The sequence below is a fragment of the Neofelis nebulosa genome, chromosome 10 (assembly GCF_028018385.1).
Source record: "Neofelis nebulosa isolate mNeoNeb1 chromosome 10, mNeoNeb1.pri, whole genome shotgun sequence".
Classification (NCBI taxonomy): domain Eukaryota; kingdom Metazoa; phylum Chordata; class Mammalia; order Carnivora; family Felidae; genus Neofelis; species Neofelis nebulosa.
This window is the reverse complement of record NC_080791.1, coordinates 93,366,083-93,391,718: the sequence shown is the minus strand read 5'-3', so window position 1 is coordinate 93,391,718 and position 25,636 is coordinate 93,366,083. Positions and strand designations below refer to the sequence as shown.

The 25,636-nt window shown below is 36.7% G+C and overlaps 1 protein-coding gene across 7 annotated transcripts in view; it reads left to right on the top strand.

Annotated features, from left to right (window-relative positions):
- The window catches only part of LRRC4C (leucine rich repeat containing 4C), a 1,203,118-nt gene that overhangs the window by 995,314 nt on the left and 182,168 nt on the right, over window positions 1–25,636 (top strand). For all 7 annotated transcript variants that reach the window (XM_058688696.1, XM_058688692.1, XM_058688697.1 and 4 more), the window contains one exon: window positions 14,741–14,838. The gene's annotated coding sequence lies outside the window, so the exon portion shown is untranslated. The remainder of the gene's footprint in view (window positions 1–14,740; window positions 14,839–25,636) is intronic.

The window sequence follows — 25,636 nt, the reverse complement described above, 5'->3', positions numbered from 1 at the left end:
ATCATTTTAACAATATAAATTCTTCTGGTCAACAATTATATGATATCTTTCCATTTATTTGCATCTTCTGCAATTGTTTTCATCATTGTATAATAGTTTCCAGTGTACAAATCTTTCAACTCCTTCGTTAAATTTATTCCTGAGTATTTTATTATTTTTATGCTATTGTAAATAGATTATTTCCTTTATTTTTTAGGGACTTCACTGTTACAATATAGAAATGTAACTGATTTTTGTATGTTGATTTTGTATCCTGAAACTTTACTGAATTCATTTATTAATTCTAACAGCTTTTGGGTGGAATTTTTAGGATTCTTTTATGTATAAATTATATCATCAGCAAAGACACAGTTTTACTTCTTTCTTTCCAATGTGGATGACTTTTATTTTATTTACCTGTGGCTGGGATGGGCTAGAGCACATTACATGGCTCTTTCAGAATCTACAATCTGACCAAATTTGCTGGACTTAACTCCAGGGTCTCCCAGATTATGGCCAAGAGGGACTGGTTTGTGGGCCACTTTAGGGTCCACAGCCAAGATCAAGGTCTATAGGTCTAGTATGTGATGCATGGACAGGCATGACTCCTCTCAGGTCTCTTGGCATATGCTGCTAGTGATAAACCCAAAGCCAGATGGGTCTGTACTTGAGTTATCTGGAGTCCAGAACGGTTTGTGTTTCAGTGGCCAGGGCTGTGGTTAGGGACTCAGCTGCCTGGTTTAAAGCCTGATCAGCTCTCCTCAGTCTTGGATTTCACCAAAGTTTCATAGTCTCCTACCTGGATCCCAGAGTTCCCATGAAGGCACTTTTGTCTGTGCATAGATACCAGACCTGTTGCTGAGCGGGGGGGTGGGGTGGGGGGGGGGAGGGGACTTGTGTGAATGGGACATTTTATTTGTCCATTTTCCGATACCATTCCCCACATCTGGATTTTGAACTTCGGGCTTCCAGCCGTGTGAGGGAATAAATTTCTGTTGTTTTAAGTCACCCCAATTGTGGTATAGGTATCCCTTGCTTTTTTGAAAGTTCACATAATGCCATGCTGCTTGTATGAAAGCCCTTAGTATCTGTTTTTGCTAACCAAAAGGAATCTGAAGAGGATATTTGCTTTTATGAAAAAAGGCCCAAAATGACAGTAGTTCTCAGCATCAAGCGACTGTAGCTTTGAACTGTGTCTGTGAGCATTTGTGCTTGTTTCAATTTATCTTGCGCATCCATTAGCAAAATAGCAAGATGTGTCCTAAGGTATCAGAAAAGCCTAAGAGAGATTATTTATGTTTTTTATGTGAGAATCCAAAAAAAAAAAAATCCTTACAAATTAATGGTAATCACTTCTTCACTTTATGCCATTTCAGTTTGCAAAAGATTAGAACACTGCTTAGAACACTAGAACATTGGAACACTCCACTTCCGGGGGCACCTGGGTGGCTCAGTCGGTTAAGCGTCCAACTTTAGTTCAGGTCATGATCTCATGGTTCACAAGATTGAGCCCCACGTCAGGCTTCGTGCTGACGGTTCACAGCCTGGAGCATGTTTCAGATTCTGTGTCTCCCTCTCTCTCTGCCCCTCCCCCATCCATACTTTGTCTCTCTCACTCGCAAAAATAAATAAAACATTAAAAATATTTTAAAAGAGAACACTCTACTTTCAGATAGTGGAGGAAGCCTGTACTGTGTTATGGCAGTCCAAGGAAACAAATCACTGCTAGAATGAACAGTATTCAATTTTGAAAGGCCACATATGTAGAGAAAGCTTCATCAGAATACTGTTTCTCCAGTGTTAATTTATATGTTATGGCACTTGGGCTAATGCTAGCAATCTGATCTTAAACTCTACCACATAAGCAACTGCAATTCATATGTATTCATAACGCAACTGCCTTTTTTTCATTAAAATAATACCAAAATGGTATAGCTTATTGGATTTGGAGAATAACAGTATGCCAAGAAAGTAACTACCAAGGAGCCGTGCAGCCTCTACTTGAATACTCAAATGAACAATAAACTCACTACCTTTAAAAGCAGTCTCTTCCATCCTTGGATGTTTTGTGGCCTAGACACTTTTTGTGTTAAGCTGAAACTGCATCTCCTAACATTACCATGTTTGGTTCTCTTTCCATGCCTTGAGGCACGGGAAACAGTAGTAATTGCACTTTCCAGAACGACCAGCAATCCTGATTCCTGGCCAGTGCCCTCCAGGTCTGTTCTTCCAGCAGACAGACTCCACACCCTCCTATCCTTTGAGCATGGCTCGCATGATTTGGTTTCAGTTCACAGCAGGGCTCCGGTGGCTCCCCTCGTCTTGTTTACATTAACCAGGTGCCCTGGCATTCAGCTCTGCATCGTTTTGCGGCTAGTCAACGCAGTACTGGCTGCTGTTCTCCCGTGACATTGCTGCATGGCTAGCTTGCCCAAGTAAAACAAGGTTTAATTAAATCTTAATGTTGCACCCGGCTCTTGCAGAACTGTTGTTCTCGCGTCCTTGTGCTATTAGCAGAATACATAATGAGAGCAGAGCATATGAGCACAGAATCAGTCCCACTTATAAAAAGTACCATTTAAGCACTCACCCACAATTTCCTTTCACTAAGTTTACCTTGTGCCTTATCAGAGAGGTCTCAAGTTTTCCTCACTGACAAATAGACTTCTGTTTATGGCAGTGTTTGTTCTTTTTGAGTTATGAAAGTGGCATCGAAAAATCTTAAAATACATTAAGATCTCTCAATGAAAAGAAGCACTATTTAGTTCAGAAAATTTTGAGGGTTTCCCTGCTATTACCTCTTTTACACTCATGAATTGTCTAAACCAAAACTACTCGTCTTCTGAACTCTACAAAAGCTAAATAGCCCCATAAGTTATTCTGTTTCTGAATGGCTGTCGTTTCTCTCTTGTTTTTAATTTATGAAAGAAATCATCATCATGGTTATTACTCTCTGGGAAAAAAGTCAAATAAAAAGTGATACCACCCAGGAATCCCTGAGATGACTAATTTTTCCATTCTGGTCATAAATCCCTAGGAAATGTCCGGTATCTCAATTGTTAAATGTTGATCCAATGAGAGTTATTTCAAGTTAACTGTTATTGCCTGCCTTAGAGAAGTAGAAGAGGAAATATGATAACATGATGTTATATATGCATGAAACTTGTCAACAACTTCAGTTGTGTCCAACGGCTAAAAACCAAAAAAAAAAAAAAAAAAAAAAACCCGCAATGTGGACTTTTTTGTACCATATCATTGAACTGATAATGTTATGAATATGTTATTTCTGGCAATTCACCTCTCACTTTCTCAACCTTTTCACTTCACGTAATACCAATTATTTGCTCTGTTTATTTTGTGATAAAAATCAAAAGTCATAGAAGACTTTCTGGACACCAGACTTCTGATTCCCATGTTAAGTACAAATATTTTAGGGGCACCTGGTTGGCTCAGTTGGTTAAGCATCTGACTCTTGATTCCAGCTCAGATCAGAATCTTACAGTTTGTTCGAGCCCCACATCAGGCTCTGTGCTGTCAGCACAAAGATTCTCTCTCTCCCTCTCTCTCTGCCCCTCTCTCTATCTCTCTCTCTCTCTCTCAAAATAAGTAAATAAAATTTAAAAATAAATTAATTTTGGGGGCGCCTGGGTGGCTCAGTCAGTTGAGCGTCTGACTTCGGCTCAGGTCATGATCTTACGGTTCGTGGGTTCGAGCCCCACGTCAGGCTCTGTGCTGACATCTCAGAGCCTGGACCCCGCTTCAGATTCTGTGTCTCCCTCTCTCTCTGCCCCTCCCCACTCTCGCTCTCTCTCCCTCTCTCAAAAAATGAATAAACATTAAAAAAATTAAAAAAGATAATTTTAAAAAATAATGTTTTAAAGCGGCTACATAGTATGAACCCCACTTTAGGTAAAAATACTGTGGTACAGAATGTTGAGAGGTCTCTTTTCAAAGCTTCCAGGCCATGGGAAACTAAAATATCATGTGTGGGTGTAAATGTCCTCCCTTTAGTTCTTCCTATGCAAACTAAATTCTTTTAAAGTATATGTGAAAATATTTCAATCTGAGTCATCTACAAACCTTTGTGTCTATTTTTGTAAAATATTTTTATTTAAATCCAAGATAGTTAACATATAGTGTGGTAATGGTTTCAGGAGTAGAATTTAGTGATTCATCACTTACATATAACACCCAGTGCTCATCCCAACAACTGCCCTCCTTAATGCCCATCACCCAATTAGCCCATCCCCCCACCCGACACCCTGCCAGCAGCCCTCAGTTTGTTCTCTGTATTTAAGACTCTCTTATGGTTTGCCTCCCTCTCTCTTTTTATTTTATTTTTCCTTCCCTTCCCCTATGTTGATCTGTTTTGTTTCTTAAATTCTACATATGAGTGAAAACATATGATATTTAATTTTCTCTGACTTATTTTGCCTAGCATAATGCATTCTAGTTCCATCCATGTTGTTGCAAATGGCGAGATTTCCTTCTTTTTGATTGCTAAGTAATATTACATTGTGTATACATACCACATCTTCTTTATCCATTTGTCAGTCGAGGGACATTGGGCTCTTTCCATAATTTGGCTATAGTTGATAGTGCTGCTGTAAACATTGGGGCGCATGTGCCCTTTTGAATCAGCATTTTTGTATCCTTTGGATAAATACCTATGTATCTATATTATGTGTCTGTTAACATGTATAAAGATCACGATTATTTATATATAATGACTGATACCACTCTTTAAAAAAAATCTCTAGTACATTCACAACTAGAAATTGGAAGTATAAAATGAGAATAAAATCTGAATTTCTAAAAGATGTAAAGTTTTCATAGATCAAACATAAAAGCAATCAACTTTATTATTGGTTTATTGCTTTATTCCTTCATTTTTGCAATTGTCCCAGAGTCAACATAGAGTGCATTGAAGTCAATTTCCTGAACTGAGCTTGGAATATTTTTTGTTTGTGTTTGATAGATTAAACATCTAAGAGCTGTACAGGCAACAGCAGTGTTATATAAGAGTCATCTCTAATACCTAGCCCAGTGTAAGGCTAATTTCTAGTAAATATTTATCAAGTGAATTGCTGACTGACAGATGGATTGACTGACTAAATCAATGACTATGAAAATATATTCCATGCACTGAACTAAGAGTCAATAATTATTGTGAAGCCCCATAGTTTTGATTAAAATTATCTTCTTAATGATGACAAAGATGGAGATCCTCTTCATGGTAGTTCATTTTCTACAAGCAAACAGCAAGACACAGTGAATTTGAAAGAAATCTGAAACACTGAGATGTCCCATTTGGATCTTCCTATTTATTCATGGAAAATTGGATTCATTATATGAACAAGGCATCTCACATGTGCCCTCCACAGGTAGTCTCTGTTGAAAGGCCAACTGTGGAATCAGCAACTTTATGTGGGAATCCATGGGGAAATCAACAGACTTCCTCTGCTATTTCTTATAACATTGTAACATTTCTTCCTCCAGCCATTGCCAGAGGCACCCCATAGCTGTAAGACTGAACCTCAGCCCTCCAACACAGACCTTCTCCAACAGCCACATTCAGCATGGAAGGTTTTCCAACAGCTGCCCCAAACCTAGAAGTCTTATATTTTGCACTTCCAATACACAAGCAAATCTTAATGGGATTTCTTCTAAAATACATTTCTAAGTCCTTTCACATTTTTCATATACATTTCTAACACTGGGTGTGAGTCTCCATCACTCTTGCCTGGATTTCTGTACTATTCCTCAACTTTCCTCCCTGCATTCAACCCTCACAATTCACTTTCTACACATTGGTTTATGTAATCTTTTAAAAATGCAAAGCAGATCAGTGATACTCTCTTCCAATATCTTAGAGAACGCCTATTAAACTAAAAATTAAATCCAAAAATGTTATCAGGAGCTACAAATCCCTGTATTCTTTGTTTCTTGCCTACCTCTCTGATTCCAGTATCTTACAGTATCTTTCTTAGAGCACTCAAGACCCAGCAGTTTCCTGTTTGCTCCTTGAACATGGAAAGTGTTGCAAATTAATCTAAGCTGAATTGGTTATGCAAAACACATAGGCACTATATGTAGCTAATAATAGGGAAAGAAGCCTGAACTAGGTGAAGGTTAGTGATCCCCTCAGTATTATGTAATAGTAAAGCAAAGCCACTGAACTAATTTTGCCAAACACATATTTTTTAGACATACATGCTTGCATTAGTGAATAAACACAAAATAGTTTCAACAACAACCTCTTCTAAAAGTGCAACAAAGTTATATCTTTTTGTTCTTTGAAGTGCTCTGAATGTCACCTTTCAGCAGAGAGCATTCTAGAGGTAGAATTAGTATACCTTTGAAGTTGGATCAGCAAATGAAATGTTATTCTAACTCATGCCTGGACAGAGAACCATTTATGGATCAAGCCTGGGGTATCTCCCTTAACCTAAGGATATAAGCTTCATGCCCCATTAGAGTCTCAAACTGTGTTAAAATAAATATGAGGATTATCTAAAAAATATATAGGTCAATTTCACATATCATAATTTTTATCAACAATAATAATAAATACCTTTAATTTTATCAATAAAGGCCCATTTCTATTATTCATAATGCCAAGTACCAACATATTTATTTGCCAACAAATACCATTTTAGTATTTTCTAATATCAGATCACCTGGTGTTGGTTAACAGAAGGACTAAAGTCTTGGTAGCTATTGCTGGAGTGTGACTTTTCTTACATGATTCTAGCAGATGACCTCTGGATTATGGGTGTTTGATTGAGACATGTTATCTCTTCTTTCCTGGAGTCAAAGCCTAAGAAGCTGGAACTTACGTAAAATCATTCTATGTACCCTAATAATTTTAACATTATTTCAGGAATTTTTCACTTGTTGCTGCTTCTATCTAGAAATTTATGTAAACATCCTTCCTAAAGCTCTTCACATGGTAGGCTCCTTCTCATTCTTCAGGCCTAAGCCCAAAATTACCCTTTTGAGGAGGGCTTCCTTTGCCAAGCTATCCAAAGAATAGTGATAGTAAGCACAAAGTAATAATAGTAACCACAACTATAATAATAGGTAATAATGTTGACCACTTCCATGTGCCATGTACTAGGCTACTTAATGTACATTTATTATCTCACTTAATCCTCAGAACAACCCTATGAAGTGGAATATTTATCTTTATTTTGCAGATGGTGAAATTGAGGCACAGGATCTTGATGACATAATGGGAATTAGCAGAGCTGGGATTTGAATCTAGCGAGTCCCAGTCCAGAGTTCACCCGCTTTACAGTTAAAGCAACAGTGACTAACCCCACACTAATGACTATCACAATATCCTGTTTAATTTTAATAGTTTTTACCATATCACTAAGCATTTTTTATTTACTTAATGTTCTTTCTCACCTTTCACCAAAATATAAATTTCTTGAGGGCAAGCACCATGCTGTCTGTTTTATCATTCCATCACAGGATGTAATACTTTTCCTGTTACATAGTTGGTACTTAATATGTTTTTGCAAAACCGAATTAGGGTAGTAGAATACAGGTACAGCATTGCTAATTATGTTTCTCTCATTGACCCATATCAATCCACTGTCAAAAGGGAAGCCATAAGGACTGGATTTACTGAATCTATGACATTCTCCACCACCTGTGAGTTACGTCTGATATCACAAGTACTCCATCAGGGGTTTACTATGGCATATTTTAACATCTGACAATGTTATGGAGAAAGCACTCCTCAGATTTCATCTATTCTTCATAATATTGCCAGAGTGATATTTCTTAAATCAGAATTATAGGCAATTCAATAAGACAAGAAAATGAAATGAAAGATATAATGATTGGGAAGAAAGAAAGAAAACTTTCTTTGCAGAGGACTTTATTTATTAGAAGGTCTGAAAAAATCAAAAAGCTCCTTTCTAGGAGCTTTCACTAATAAGTGGTAAGAGCAAGGTTGCAAAATACAAGGCTAATACACAAAACTCAATCTTTTCCCCATATACCAGCAATGAACAAATGGAATTTATAATTAACCACATATTACAAAAATGATATAGTTAGGTATAAATCTAACAAAATATGTGCAAAATCTATATGAAGAAAACTAAAAATCCCTGATCAAAGTTATCAAAGAAGAACTGAACAAAGGGACAGATATTCAATATTGAAAGAAAGGCTCAATATTGTCAAGATGTCAGCTCTTCCCAATCAGATCTATAAATTCACTGCAATTCCAAGGCCCCTGGGTGGCTAAGTCTGGTGAGCGTCTGACTTCAGCTCAGGTCATGATCTCGTGGTTTGTGAGTTTGAGCCCCGCACCAGGCTCAAACTGTCTGACAGCCAGAGCCTGGAGCCTGCTTTGGATCTGTGTCTCCCTCTCTCTCTGCCCCCTCCCCACCCGCTCACACCCTCTCTCTCTATCAAGAATAGATAAGGATAAAAAAAATAAATAAAAATTCCAATGAAACTCCCAGCAAGTTTGGAAATTCCCAACTGATTCTCAAGTTTATGTGAAATGTCAGAAGACATGGAATAGCCAACACAGTGTCGATGGAGAAAAACAAAGTCGGAGAACTGACACTACTCAATATCAATACTTACTATAAAGCTACACTAATCAAGACCATGACATATTGGTGAAAGAATAAACAAATAAAATAGAGAATAGAGAACTCAGAATAGAATAGAAACAGAGAATAACAGAATAGAGAGCTCAGATATAGACCCACATAAATATAGTCAACTGAACTTTGACAAAGGAAAAAGGCAATACAATGGAGAAAATGTAGTCTTTTCAACAAATTGTGCTGGAACAACTGGACATCTACATGCAAGGAAAAAAAAAGAAACAAAAAGAAAAAGAAAAAGAGAAAAAGGAAGAAAAGAAAAAGAAAAGAATCTAGACAAAGACCTGGCACCCTTCACAAAAATTAGTTCCAAATGTATCATAGTCCTAAATGTAAAATGCAAAACTTTAAAACTCCCAGAGGATAACATATGAGAAATCCGAGATGACAGTGGATATGGCAGTGACTTTTTACACAAGGAACCAAAGGCACGATCTATGAATGAAATAAATGATAGGCTGAACTTCATTCAAATTAAAATTTTCAGCTCCAGGAAAGACACTGTTGAGAGAATGAGGCAACAGGCCACAAATTGGGAGAAAATATTTGCAAAAATCACATCTGATAATAAGTTAGTATATAAAATATAAAATATAAGTTAGTATATAAAATATATAAAATACAAAAGAACTTTCAAGATTCAACAGTAAGAAAACAAACACCCCATTAAACATAAGCCTTATCAAAGAAGATATACACATGACAAGGGGCATCTGGGTGGTTCAGTCGGATGGGTGTGTGACTTCAGCTCAGGTCATGATCTCGTGGTCAGTGATTTCTAGCCCCATATCAGGCTCTGTGCTGATGGCTCAGAGCCTGGAGCCTGTTCACATCCTGTGTTTCCCTCCCTTTCTTTGCTCCTCCTCCGCTCGTGCTCTGTCTCTGTCTCTCAAAAATGAATAAACATTAAAAAAAAAATTTTAAAAAGAAGATATACAGATGACAAACATATGAAAAGATGCTCCCCATCATACATCATCAGGGAAACGCAAATTAAAACAATAAGGAGATACCACTACACCTAATAGAATGACCAAAATTGAAAACACTGGCAACACTAGATGCTGGCGGGGATGTGGAACCATAGAAACTCCCATTTATTGCTAGTAAGAGTGCAAAATGGTACAGCCAGTTTGGAAGACAGTTTGGTAGTTTCTTACAAAACTAAATCACACTTTTATCATGTGGTTCAGCAATTGCATCAGGTGGTATTTACCCAAAGAAGTGAAAACTTAGATCCACCCAAAAACCTACACACAGATGTTTATAGCAGTTTAATTCATAAGCAACCAAACTTGAAAGCAACCAAGATGTCCTTCTGTAAGTGAATGGATAAATTGTGGTAAATCCAGACAATGAAATATCATTCAGCACCAAAAAGAGATAAGCTATCAAGCCATACAAAGATATGAAGGAAACTTAAATGCATATTTTTGAGTGAAAGAAGCCAATCTGAAAAGTTTATGTATTCTATAAATCCAATTATATAACATTTTGGAAAAGGCAAAACTCTGGAGACAGTAAAAAGACTAATGGTTTCCAGGGGGTAGGGGAGGGGAGAATGAATAGGTATAGTGAAGAAAATTTTTAGGGCAACAAAACTACTCTGTCTGAATATGCAATGGTACTTCAGTATACATTTGTCAAACTTCATAGACTTTACAACAAAAAGAGTGAATTCTAATGTGAACTATGAAATTTGGGTGATAATGATATGTCCATGTAGGTTGATTAATTGTAACAAATGTACCATTGTAGTGTGGGATATCCATAGTGGGAGACGTTTGGCATGTGTAGGGATAGGAGATACATTTCTCTTTATTTCCTGTTCAGTTTTGCTGTGAACCTGAAACTTCTCTATATGATAAGAATTATTAAAACAAACAAACAAACAAACAAACAAACAAACAGACTACATCAGAATTTCTTCACCTGCACCATTTTAAGGATGGTACCCAAGCTCTTAAAGCTAGCATGTGATATCTCTCTCTCATAAACTTGTCCCTGACCATCTAACCATGCATGCTAATTTGTTATACCCAAACATTTGTGCGCACACACACACACACACGCACACCCTTAAGCCACCTCTCACACTAATCAGTTAAAACTTCTTGTTTATTTAAGCAAAGATGTAGTCTTATGTATAGGCTCTCCTCTCTGAATGGTGAGATTTCGGCTTTGCTTTGATTGACTAATGCCTACTTCTCTTTCAAGCCTCGTTTCTTCAGAAGCCATTCTTGATTCTCCTCCTGTCTTATTCAGGTGTCTCTCACTGCACCCAGTATGTATCTTCTTTCATTATAGAACATGTGATATTATTCTATAATTGTTTATATATGTGACTGTATCCTTCAATGCAAGATGAGTTCCTTGAAGTAGAATCTGTGTTGTTTTAGCACAGTTCTGTGTCCATAGTAGGTGTTCGAGAAATATTTGTGGGATCATTTTAATGAGGGAAAAGAAAGGTGGAGCAGTAAGTGCTGATCCCAGAGCATTCTCAGGACTGACAACCATCTATGGCAAACTACCCTTCAGGGAAGGTGTGTGTCATTGCTGGAGGCATTTTACATATTTAATGAATAGGGCCAACTTCATTCCCTGGTGATGTCAATATGGCATCTTTCACCAGCCTGAAAATCCTCTGGCACTGAAAATACACAAAGTCTGGAAGCTGTTTATAAGACTGAGAAGGTGAGTCAATAGACTCTGTTCCAAGTTGGCAAGAAGGGACATAGTCCTAAACATCTAAAGCTCCATAATTCACATTAAGCTTCTCATTAATTTAAATGTTAATGTAAATGTAAAATATGTTGTATTGATTTAGAACTATTTTTGTATGAATATTGCATAACTGAGCTTTCTAACAGCAGAATCCAAAAGGATATCCCTTCACATCAGCTTACGATTAAGAAAAAAAGTGAGGCTTTCTATTTTTCACTCTCTTTTTATTGTGTAAAATCCTTTGTTTTAGTTACAAGTTCTAGCTATGAGAAGCTATGAGAACTTCTGCCTTTGAGTGCAATTGATTTGGATAGTCTTGAGCAAAAAGATCAATTTCTGAATCTCTTCTTTCACAGTAATACACATATAACTTCAAATATGTATAGAGATTAGTATCTTTCCCATGTCACTGAGGAGAAACCTAGTCTTTATGACCATGCTGGCAATTTCACTCTAGTCTGTTAGATTTCATCCAGAGTCTCCTTTCATTGGGATTTATGTTTCCTTAAAAGGAAAACACAATTTTCAAAGAATGTCTCATTATGTTAGGCTCACTGTAATGAGTGATGAGATTGATAACTGGAAATTTTTGTATATGCTTACTTACTCTGTGCTGGAAAGTGCTCATGGGGCACCTGGGTGGCTCAGTCATTTAAGCATTCGTCTTTTGATTTTGGCTCAGGTCACAATCTCATGGTTTGTGAATTTGAGCCCTGTGTCGGGCTCTGCTTGGGACAGTGTGGAGCCTGCTTGGGATTCTCTCTCTCCCCTTTCTCTCTACCCCTCCCCTGCCAGGGATATAATATAAATATTATATATTTATTATATATATATAATATATATAATATAAATATTATATGTTTATTATTTATTTATTTTTATTTGTAAAGTGCTCATGTGATCCCTAAAGCAGTACAGAGACGTGGCTACTCTCATTACCCTGTTTTAAGGATTAAGAAACTGTCCCGTGGAGAGATTAAGCCTTTCCTAAAATTCCACAAGCAGAAAGAGTGATGTCGCTTGCCCTAGGACTCAGGGTGGTTTGACCCCATGGTCTTTCTCATAACCACTAAGCATTTTGGGTCTCAAACCACACAATGCTACAGACACATATAAACCTAGAACAGTGCATTCTGTTTTTAAGAGATGCATGTAAGCATACAGTTGAGGATTCCATTATACTACTGAGAAGTTGGGTGGGTGGGTGATATCCAGAAACCCGGTTTCTAATTTGTGGACACCTTGTTTCTTACTTCTTTCAACTAAACACTGTGAAATTTGAATTAATTGGTTTGTGAAGCTTCTTCCAGCCCCACATTCTATGACTTTGTATAATGATTCACTTTGTTCTGATCAACAAACCCTCTGCCCAGTTCTTCTCTTTACAACCACCCACCACGATGCTTTCTTGCATCCAATGCCTCTGCCCCTGCAGGCAGCCCCACCTAGCTCAGTTTTCTGTACAAAGATAGAAAGTAAGCATCCTGCTATCAACACATGTCTTTGAAACATGCTAAATATCAGGCAGAAAACTCAGGCTAAAAGATGGATAAGGCATTTTATTCCCCTGAATGTAGAAATGAAATACAAAAATCATAGTCCTGGGGAAAAATCAGACAAGGCCTTCCTATATCAAAATTACATTAACCAGTGCATTCAGAGGCTCACATAAATAACAGGCCTAAGAGAACCTGTTGAAATGGAGTATTTACTGGCCTAGTGTGGCCAACAAGCTTTGTAATATCAAGATATATGGGATAGGAAGGAGGACTACTCTGGAATCACACAGACCTGCTAACTTGGCCACCTTTTACCTCTTTCTGGGAAACTGACTCATGCCTCAGTTTCTTCACTTACAAAATTAAGCTCCTACTTCAAAATTTTTATAGGGTGATTATGAGGTTTATCTGTAAAATAATGTAGGTAGCTTATCCATGTCAGAAATCTGGTACAGGTTTATATGAGTCTCCATTGTTCTAATAACCAAAAGAGCTCATGGTTTAGTTTTTAAATTATCTTTGTAAGTGGTAATTTCAGCTATCACTCAGTTCCCAATTTTAAAAATTGCTTTGTTTTTTGCAAAACAAGACATATGAAACACCAATTAGGTATGGCTATTTCACCAAGAGACATTTCTCCCCTTTGGGAAGTACCTGAGGGTGTGGGCAAGTCATGGTATAATGACAAACTCTGTAAAACAGCTTACAACTTGCCATACTTTTCCAGCTTCTTCCCCTCAATATTAGGGCAGCAGAAAGATAGACAGAAAGTAAACCAATGGTCGTAAGGTGCCAATGTATCATGAATCCTAGGAGTTAAAAATAAAATTTTATTCAGCTCCCTGAGATATACAATTGATTTTTTTACAAAATCAATAGATGAACCTGAAAGTAATTGACTACAGTCACCTTAGTACCATTTAACTATAAGTAACTAATTGTCCAACAAAGATTGAAGCTAGCAATTAGGAACATATGATAAATTTATAAAAATACAGGTTTTTTCTAGCATGATAGTTTTGTTACTGCAAACTCTCTCTAACCGTTCTATCTACGTCAAACCACATCTTTAGAAGAAAAGTTATCACAGAATTTAAAAGATGGAAGGGGCCTCAGTAGCAATTTTGTACAAAGCCCTTATTTTTTTATGTGAAGTGATTAAGACCTAGTGATGTTTGGACACCCCAAATTAACGGGCTAATTATGGCAGGATTATTAATTGAATCTAGTTCCAGTTCTCAATTCAGTGCCTATATTTACTCATTTTCTTGTTGCTATATCAAACTGAGAGATCTGTAAATTACAGTGTATATTTTATAGTTTTCTATGTTCATTTGACCATTAGGTTTGAAATAAAGTAATAATTATCTGTATAGTTGGAACTCATGGCAGAAGGATGAGGTAAGAACAAGAAGTCTCTCAAATATATATTCAAAAAGGTACCTATAGATAAAAAGCCTATGTATGGAAACCAATTTGACAATAAATTTCATAATTGAAAAAAGAGCCTATGGCACATTTCAATAATACAATGCAATGAATATTGACAAAAGAAGACTAACGAATCTAGGATGGGTACGCTAAACAAACTATATATATACAACTATATATATGCAACTATATGTATATATATATATAATGCATATGTATCATACACATATATATGTATTATATATAGACCCATATATGTACCTATATATATGTGTGTATATATGTGTGTATATATATATATATATATATATATATATATATGTCTATATCTATGTGTTTATGTTAGAAAGAGGAATATTTCATCAATTCATTCTATTGGGTGAGTTTGGCAGGCAGGAATGTCTACCCTAAATTTGTTCTCATTCATATAACATGGTTTAAAAATATATCTGTGTTGTCTCACTCCAGGTGTAAAATAAACATCATCTGCCGAAATCCTGAGCACTTCTTTAAATTCTTTGGGTTTTCTCAGGAAGATCAGGACCTGTTGGAGAAATTTTGATAAGGTAAGTTCCAAGCTACTAATCTATTCTCTCGGGGCTTCCATTCTAGCTGCCCAAGTTCAAAACAAAGTGAGGTTTAAGAAGTCAAAAGAACAGGCAAATGGAAAGATGGATGCCACTTTTATTAATAATGCAGATAATATCTAAGGATGCTGTTTCAATGCTTGGCTAAAATAGACTCTGTAACATTGAATCCAAGAGTTAGATAGATTCACTCATCCAGGCCCAGGAAGTGCTGGGCCACAGCACACTCCTCTGATATGGCAGCCTGGCCATTAAATTTCCAGCATGAAGTAGCAGATATAAGTCAGCCTGCACTAAAGATACAGGTGAATAGAATAGGTTAAATGATAAGTGACAAAGTCTTGCTCCTGAGTTCACCAGACAAATAAACAACTCTAATGACCAAGGAGAGGAGAGAGTAAATAAATGGAGTAAAAAGAAGCCAAGAGGCTTTCTATGGTGGAATTTTCTTCAGATAGAAAAAAAATAAGAAAAGAGAATAAATATTCTTCCCTCATACCACTGAAGAATAGGAGTGACCTGTAAAACAGAAGAAGGGTCCATTAGAAGTTGCATCAGGACTTTATTAAACTAGTAGCACACCAAGAGAATTTCTCCTAGGTGATGAAGACAACCACGGCACTCTGATCTCTCCTGCTTTAAGGATATTCAAACCAGATTCAAGGAAGAATTGTTGCCAATGGTTTGTTAGAAGTCACGTGTTTTCAGAATCTCAATGGGCGTGTTGTCTGTATTGTCATAAAGCAGATAAGTATATGGTAGACATCTGCATTAATGGTTTTAGTTCATAAATAAAGCCTACTAGATAATGTTTGATTTTTCAAGCATACTATTAAATTATTCTTTAAAGAAGGTGTGGAAGGAACAGTTTAGGAAGTAAGTGAGCTTAGGTAACTCCTCAGGGTGCTTATCTCAGTGAGAATTTATAATTGTAACTTAATGAATCATCAATGTTACTTGGCTTTATGTGTTGGTAAAAATAAAACCAAAAAATGGAACTTATTAAAAGAATAGAAAAAGAACTATAAGCTTGAATGTAAGAGTAAAATAATAAACCTGGTAAAGGATTTTGAGCAAAGCCAACCATCTGTAGACATTCTTGGTCATGGGATCCACTTAATACTTTCAACTGGATGATGCCTCTAGAATGAAGAAATGCTATTTCATTTATATTTATGTTTCTTCATCTGAGATTCAAGATTATGCAAGAAAAAATTTGATTTCTTTTGGTCATTTGAGTTAGTCTGATTTTGGTGATATCTTTGCCCTTTAGCTATACTAGCTAAGGATTAGCCAAGGAAAAAATATAATGGATTAGAGCAACTTTGTCTCCTATAATGGAAGGACAGTCATCTGGATTTACCAATACACCATGAATACATATCATGGGGAAGAACTAATCATCAAAAATGAGATAAGGTATCATCATGAAAGAGGAGTCTATATTTGATATTAGTTGATACTCAACACTTCATGGAATACATGGTCTATCATGTATTAACATGAGTAACCCAGAAAAATGTAAGGGGTTCACTGACATTTAGAAAGCTGATTATTAGCAAAGGTCTCTTTCATATATCCTTAAAGAATGATAAGGAATGTTGGGGTGTCCAGGTGGCTCGGTTAAACCTTTGACTTCGGCTCAGGTCATGATCTTGCAGTTTGTGGGTTCAAGCCCTGTGTCGGGCTCTGTGCTGACAGCTCAGGGACCAGAGCCTGCTTGCTTTGGATTTTGTGTCTCCCTCTTTGCCCTTCCCCGACTTGTGGTCCCCACCTCCCAAAAATAAACATTAATTTTTTTTAATGAATAAAAAAAGAATAACAAGGAGGGTTAACTAAATTTGACACTCAAAACTTATACTTCTGTAAGTTATTATGAAAGTATGATTAAATCTATAAAGGTCCTGATCCTATCTTATATTCACTCTTAAAGGAAGGGCTATCCCTTGTCATCAAACCTCTGCTCCTACAGGGAATACGGACTTCTGATATTTAAAGGAGGAGCCTGGTTTCTCCCTCCATCCCATTCAAGTGTGGAATGGGAGCCCTTTTGATTTAAAATATTCTGCTAGCTATATTTAACCAAAAAAAAAACAAAACAAAAACAAAAAACAAAGAAACACAGCCTAGTGTTGTAATCTTGACAATGGGTATCTAAAACCATGCTTGAACTAAAGAAACCACAGAAGACAAATGGGAAGGAAAATTTAGTCATTGAGAAGGTGATCTCAAGAAGGGACATGTAGAGTGGTCCAACGACATTTCAGTGCCTAAAGGTTTGGAAGTCAGGAAGCATGACCATAAATGCACATGTTGATGAACTTGTTTGACGTGTCTGCTGTTGTCAGTGAGGTATGAATTGGATAGAAATGAGGCCATGCATGTAATCTGTTTTCAGCCCTACAATTTGGAGCCATGGCTTCCTTCTGCTGAGATGCCAGATTAGATACCCAGCTATAATTATATCCTGGGGAAAGTAAAAGCCATTCAGTAAAGGGACTAGTCCCCCAAAACAAATAAACAAAAATATACTGAAAAAGAGAAGAGAAACAGTAAGGAAATAGAAATACTGGGGCTTCCCTGGGGAAGCCAAACCTAAAAATCCTTCACAAAACAAAGACCTTTAGAGAGGGATAAAGTGGTCCTAGGTCAGTAGGGTTACCTGCTGCAGAAAGGGACAAATGAAAAATCCTAATTTAGGACCCAGAGTTTAAGACCTAAGATTTCCTCCAGATTAAGTACAACCAAAGATGTGCTCATTGCTGATGTTAACAAATGTTCATTGAAATAAATTATTTGAATGGATAATTAGATTCATTATAAATTGATGAGACTATTTTCTAAAATATACTTCTAGTTTAGAATGAGTCAATGAGTTTTTTTTTTCCTTTTTCTCATATCCCCAAAACTTTAATAATATCATTCATTTAGCATATTAGGAGACAGAAATGAAAAATAAAATCACAGGTAACTAAAGAGAAAGCTTGTGCATCCCTGGTAGACCTATCCTAAACATTATGACCTCAGAAGTTCAAGGCTATTTGGTTTCTGGGCACCAAAAAACCACAGCATAATAAAATTAGATGATAGTGAAAACAGCCTAACTTTAATTTTTCCTTGAGATTTGTCAACTTTCTAATCACATTTAAACCAGTTAGTAAAATGATTGGATAACAGGTTCTAAAGAAGAGTTTGTATCATCAGGGAAATATTCCAAGAACCTTTTGCAAAAATATATTAAAATCTTAGGGGAGATCAGAAAATATAACTACCCCTTGGATTAACTATCACAGCTCTTCCCTTATGTTGTGTATAAGTACTGGCATGCAGACTTTTGTCGCATTTGGAATTTTTATCTTAATAGGAATTGGCCCTATCAGCATTTAAGTCTGTTTCTGACTTCTGCTTGCTCATAGAAGGACTGAGAATTATTGTCTTCTATAAAGGTGGTTAAATGGACAGAGCAACAGATTGTAACAGGCTTCAAATAGTCTTGTCAGGTTTGTGATTCATATACAAAAACTAGACATCTATGCGGTTAAGTTGCAGTGACTGTTCCTTTATGATTGACATTTTTATTTAGGAACAAATAGAGTTCCACTTATTCCTGGAAACATATCTATAAATTAGATCCTCCAACGTCTAAAATGAGATACGTAATTTCAAATGAAACAATATTATTGCCTCAATCTAAAAACAACTAAAAGGATATTTGCTATTATCACATCCATGGGAATTTTTTGATAAAAAAAATATAGCTTTTTCCAGTTTGGGTTGTCTCTGAAACGTGGCTGTATTGGTAGTGACTGAAATAGTTATTAGATCTGATTCATAGAGTTCTTGGTAATAGAAAAAGCATGCCCACATTGTCATGACTCAGGCCCTAGTTAACAAATTCTTATACCATACATCTAATGATAGGAGATGTCTCCTCCTTGGCCTTTAAATTAAAAACTGAATTAAAACACCCGGTGATGGCAAGAGTATAAACAAAGAGCATTTTTATAAAATGTTATTGAGAGAGTTACTTGGTGTAACCCTTGCAGAGACCAATAGGGCATTCTATCAAAAGTCTTTAATAGTCAGACTGTCCCTAACATTTCCTTTTCTAATATTCATCCTAAAGAAATCAGTGGCCAAATGGGTTAAGACATTGTACATGCACAATCATTGGAGCATTGTAAATATCAGAAACAACCTATATATATATGGCAATAAAGGACTTGTTGTAATATGTCCTAATGATATAATAAGACACTATACAGTCATTAGTGATGATGCTGTTGCTCCAAATGTATAGACATGGAGATATTATTTATATTATTAATTTTAAAAATCTGATTATAGCAAATTATGTGCGTTACCAGCAATTTATATATTATGTATTTATATAATGCATGGATATGTATAGAAATATCTGAGTGATGAGATTTTGACTTATTCTTTTCATATATTTTCTGAAGAAATAGACATGGAAAACAAATTGAAAAAATAAATTGTAAATGAAAGGAAAAGATTTTCAAAGGGTAAGAAATGACCCTTTACATCCATTAAAAGACACGTACACATACTGTCTTTTTATAATCCATATTGTTTTCACACCAGAAGGAGGCCCGAGTAGGAGGTCAATCTGTGGACCTACCATGTTTTCCCGGGAATGAGGCTGAACTATGACTCCTATTGTCCTGGTTTATAACAGTGACAATATCCCTTGCCTGCTGTTATGAGGACTGTGACCTCTAGCAATATGCTAAAAAGCAAGGGGAAGCAGGGTGAAAACTAATATAAACGACACAGTTGATCGTTTACAAATAGGACTAAACAAGAAGAATGCCAGATACAATTCCCAGAGCCAGAGATTAAAAAGAGACATTGGAGATGGTTGTAAGGGGAAGGCAATAATACACACTATGCATGTTGCTCAGCAACAAGGTGAAGCCAAGATTACTACTGTCGTGCTAGGTGTTTGGGGGCTCAGTGAAAGGAGTACATGATTGGCAGAAGGACTGCATGACAGACTCACAATTCTACAATCCTGTAAAGTGCAGAAGAAAGTGTTCAGGGGAGGTGCAAAGGCAATGCTTTAGCCCTTATATAACCAAAGTCCAATCTCTGTAAGCAACTAAATGCTCAAGTAAATACCCTTCAGGCAAAGTCCCCTACTCTTTCATCTAGACTGTCGACCCTACCCCTTTCCCTGGGATGTTGAAACCACCACCACACTGCATTCATGGAACAGTTAGTATCCCTGAGGTGAAGAATGAGTCCTTAGCACCCAAGGCTAAGACAGGAGCAGCCCAGTCTTTCAGCTGTAGGTTCCTTGGAAATTGCTTTTCACTTAGCATTCTTGGATGGATCTGTGTTGGTGTCATGAAACAATGGGAATCCCTTGAAGAGGTTTTGAATGGGTCTGTTCTGGAGGAGTCTATTTACCCCAGTCTACTTAGTTAACCATCTTGATAAAAATGGCAAGTAAAAATAAAGGAGGAAGGGCTTCCTGTGCGTATGACTAGACCCAAGCCTCTTTGCAGAAATTATCTCAGTGAATCTTCACAACACCCTTTCTACCTTCCTTGCAAAGTTAAAGAGGAGTTAACTAACTTGGTCAAGGTCATTCAAATAGAAAGGAGGGGCGCCTGGGTGACTTAGTTGGTTAAGTGTCAGACCCAGGTCATGATCTCATGGTTCGTGAGTTCAAGCCCCGCATTGGGCCCCACGCTGATGGTGTGGAGCCCACTTGGGATTTTCTCTTCCCCTCTCTCTCTGCCCTGCCCCTGCTCACTCACTCACGTGAACTTTCTCCCTTTCAAAATTAATAAATAAACTTAAAAAAAAGAAGAAGAAAGAAAGAAGATGGGTATGGGATTAAAATCTAGGCAGTATTATTCCAATTGTAATTGTTGGCAGCTCTCCTGACTCTTGTAGAACAGGACACATTCTAGTGTTTGTGGATGACTATTGTTTAATGTAACAGTAATCCTTTGAAAATACTGACATCAGATGTAACCAACAAAAGGCACCCAGGACTCACAATTTTGATTTTTCAGATATTCTTTTTGTAACAGAAGAGGGCAGTTGGTGAATTAGAACCTCGTTGTTCTTCCTTAGTTTTCTTCTTTTGCACAGCCATGATAAATAGCAATATATGAGTGAACTCCATAGCTTTAAAAGGGAAAGACATCTGAAAGAATCCAGCACTGTACCAGAATATTGTACCTGAAGGGGGGAAAGCACACTCTTAAGCATGCTGTATTTGGTAAGTGGTAACCATTTGGAAACAGAGGTGAAATGAAAATTACCTGCTAAGTCTCAGCCATTCTACAGCACATTTCAGCTGAGAATGCTTAAAACTAAAATACCCGAGAAGGCAAGCTATTTGCAGTTATATTTGTACGTGATCTTATTTTCTCTGTGTGCGAGGAGAGATTTCCCTTCGAGGTTGTCACTGTTATCATTGAGCGCTCACTCACTCATTCAATAAATGTTTATTGAACATGTACATCATGCCAGAGAGCTGAGCACTGGGGTTACCCAGGTGAATAAATGTTCTCTTCTGTGGAGGGAAGCAAGGACAGACCCCAGGATCTTAATATCTTAATAGTATATGGTAGAGACGAGAGGAACAGATGCACATTAACATAAAGATATATATGCTTGCCCACATATACGCATATGCTATCTTACCACACTGCAGGAGGGAAATATCAATCACACTGAAGATATTAACAGAATGTCTGGGTGGCTTCCACCTCGATCGCAGAAGATTTCATGGATGAGTTGAGTTTTGAAAAGTTTTGGGGAAAAAAAGAATAAAGTATTGTGGCACAGAATGTGGAAACATTTTCTATTTTGGCAGAGATAATTTCACAGAGAATCTGAAGAGTCCTCAGCATCATGAAAGAGTATAATTTGAATTAGGAAACAGCTCAGGTAAAACCCCCAGGTAGGAATCAAATATCAGACTTGATGTGTATATCTTTTCAGAGTATTTCTTTTTTTTTAATTTTTAAATGTTTATTTATTTCTGAGAGAGAGAGGGAGCCAGACTGTGAGTGGAGGAGGAGCAGACAGAGAGGGAGACACAGGATCTGAAACAGATACCAGGCTCTGAGCTATATAAGCACAGAGCCTGACCCAGGGCTCAAACTCATGGACCGAAGATCATGACCTGAGTTGAAGTTGGATGCTTAACCGACTGAGCCACCCAGGTGTCCCATGTTTTTTCAGAGTATTTCCAAGTGAAGTCTTAGAAACAAAATTAGTCTTAGAAACAAAAGATCCCCTTCAGGTCCTTCATTTGAAATCTAAAGTCTTTGTATATGAAATGATGTGTAACTATTACACTTCATTGTAATAAATAAAAGTAAGCCAAAACCATTTTTAAAGGCTTAGGCCTTAGATCACACGGTTAAAGTCCCTGTTTGCAAATTACTTTTTAAACTTGAAAAAAGCACTTAACTTCTCTTGCCTCCAGGTTATTTATGAAAGGAAGTTTACTGTGCGTCACTGCATGCAAAGAACTTAGCACACTGGCACATAGTACATGCTCAGTAAATGTAAGCTAGATTATTATCAATAATACCTCTTTGCAGTTTTATTACGAATATGACATAAAAGTGATGTGTGCACTGACTGATGCAATTTGTTTTTGCTTCAATAAAACAAGTGTATTGAGACATTACCGTATCCTAAAAATTATGGCAGACAGTACAGTACAGTGATGGACAGGGTTGAGTCCTACCTGCCAGGGCATCTGAGTTTATTTAGGTCCCATTTTAAGCAAACCACAATGGCTAAGTGGGGTTCCTATTTGCTCTTTATTTACCTATTAATTCCAAAGAAATTCAAAGATCCCTATAGGATATTTTGGTCATCAGAAAACATTTCAAAATGCCTCTAGAACAATGTAGTATTGAATTACTTTTGCACTTAAAAAATGTTCCCGTTACTTAGATACTTTTAACTTCATTAACATATGATCCTCGCAGACTTCAGTGAAGTAAACCCAGGGCTGGAGGGGATGAGTGGAGGGGTGAGGAGAGTTTTGGAGGGAACTGATACTTCAAGGATGTAAATGACTTGCCCAAGCTAACAGGACTAGTGAGAAAGGAATTCTTCTGCAGTAAATTGCCTCTGTACAGAACGCGTCATCTCTTTTTCCTCAGAGCCCAGGTGGGGCTAGGCCTAAGGAAGTAGATCAGTATTCGGCCTGTGCCCATGAAATTCTCAGCTTCTTTTACAGCCACCCTTTCCCTTATCTGGTCAAAAACAATTCCTCACCACTTGTAGGTTGCTGTACAGCCATTAAGATTACACCTCTGCTCTTTCTTCTGTTTCCTCCTCAGACAAAAATATTCTGTCCTGCACTAAAATGTGGTGTATCCAAATAACAGAGTATCATTTGGTAATAAAAATGAATGAATACCAGGATATCCTATGACATGGATGAACCTTGAAAACATTATGATCAATGAAAGAAACCAGACACAAAAGAATCACATATGATATGATTCCACTTATATGAAATGTTGAATATGATACAGATATAAGTCCATATCAATATGAATATAGAATAAGCAAATCTATAGAGACAAACTAGATTAGTGGTTGACTAAGGCAGGATGAGGGGGATGGGGAATGGCCACTAATGGCATAAGGAGTTTCTTTTTGAGATGACAAAATGTTCTAAATGAGACTGTGGTGTGATTGCACAGTTTTTAGTGTACTGAAAACCTTTGATTTTTATGTTCAGATGACTTATTTGTATGGTAGGTGGATTCTATTTCAATGAAACTGTTAAACAAATAATCATCGTGGGAATGGCCAACATGATTATAACCATGTCATATTTGCATGCGGCAAACATTTTACATATGTTAACTTTGCATCTCTGTTGAACTCTCAAAACAACGTTCTTATGCTGGTTGTATTTTTATTCCCATTTTTTTTTTTAATTGAGCAAGCAGAGAGAAAGCTAATCTTCCAGTCACACAGTTAGTAAATGATAGAGTTAGGCTCAGGAAGCCTAGTTTCAGAATTCTGCCCTTTCAACTGCTTTGCTATTCACATGCTGTCCACAGTCTTCCTTTGCCCTTATATCTCTGTGTTCTGAGCACACGGAAGCAGTTCCTGTGCCCGGATTCCCTCCCCTTGCATGTATTTGTATGTTTTCTTTCTTCACTTTCATTTTTCCCCATAGATAAGGTATAATTGGTATACAATAAACTGAACACATTTCAAGTGTATAATTTCATAAGTTTTGACATGTATAACATTGTAAAACCATCATGCAGTCAAGATGATCTAATCAGAATAGTAAACTTATGCATCATCCCCAAATGTTTCCTCATGCTCCCCTGCCCTCCTTCTGGCCTGATGTTCCCGCCTCCAGTTCATTCCAAGCCACTGCTGATCATTTGCTGTCACTTACAGAATCATTTTTATATTCTGGAGCTTTCTATTAAAGGAAGCATACAGTATGTATACCTTTTTTCTTCAGATTCTTTCACACAGCATAATTATTCTCAGACTTCCATGTTAGTGTGCGCCTAAAAGCCCATTTGCTTTCATTGCTGAGTATATCCCATATATGGGTATGCTGCAGTTCTCTTATCATTCAGACATTGGTGTACATTTGGATTAGTTTCAGCTTTTAGCTATTGCAGATAAAAATACTATGAATACTGGTGTACAAATCTTTATAGGGATGTATCCTTTCATTTCTTTTGCATAAATACCTAGGAGTAGAATGGCTGGATCATATGGTAAGCCAAACTCTTTTCTAAACTGGTTGTGGCATTTAACATTCCCAACAGCGGTGCACGGGAGTTCTAGTCCCTCCACTTTCTTGCCAACACTCTTTGATCTCAGTCATTCTGGTAGATGTGTAGCAGTATCTCATGGTGCTTACAACTTGCATTTCCCTAATCATTAATGATGTTGAACATCTTTAAATGTCCTCATTTGCCATCTATATGGCTTGTAACTTATTCACTATCTTTCTTGTATGAGTTGTCTTTGTTCTTACTATTAAGTTTTATGAGCCATATATACATATATATATACATATATGTATGTATACATATATATGTATGTATATATGTATGTATGTATGTATATATGTATACATATATGTATATATATACTGCTTACAAATCTTTTATGAGATACATGGTTGGCACATATTTTCTCCCAGTGTGCAGCTTATCTTTTCCTTCTCTTAACAATATCTTTCCAAGAGTTGAACTTTTAATTTTGGTGAGGTCCAATTTATTTATGTTTCTTTCATGGATTATGCATTTGGTATCATACCTAAAATATTTTCACCAAACCCAAGATCACAAACCTTTTTCTCCTATGTTTTCTTCTGTAAGTTTTATAACTTCACATTTTACAGTTATGCCTATGATCCATTTTGATTTAACTTTTAATGTATGGCATGTGGTATGGACCACAGTTCATAGTTTTGCATATGGGTATCTAATTGTTCCGCACTTTTTGTTGAAAAGACTGTCCTTTCTCCACTGAATTATCTTTTTATCTTTGTCAAAATTCATATATGTGTGTGTGTGTCTGTGTGTATTACTTTCTCATCATCTTTGCTTATCAAAATCCCACTTATCCTTCAAAGTTAAGTTTAGATGCCTCACACTCTAGAAAACAACCCCCAAATTTTCATATTTATTATACTTTGTAGTCATGGTCAAGGCAAATAACACTCATATATTAACAGTGATTATCTCCAGCTGTGGGATTTGGGATGATTTATAGTTTGGCT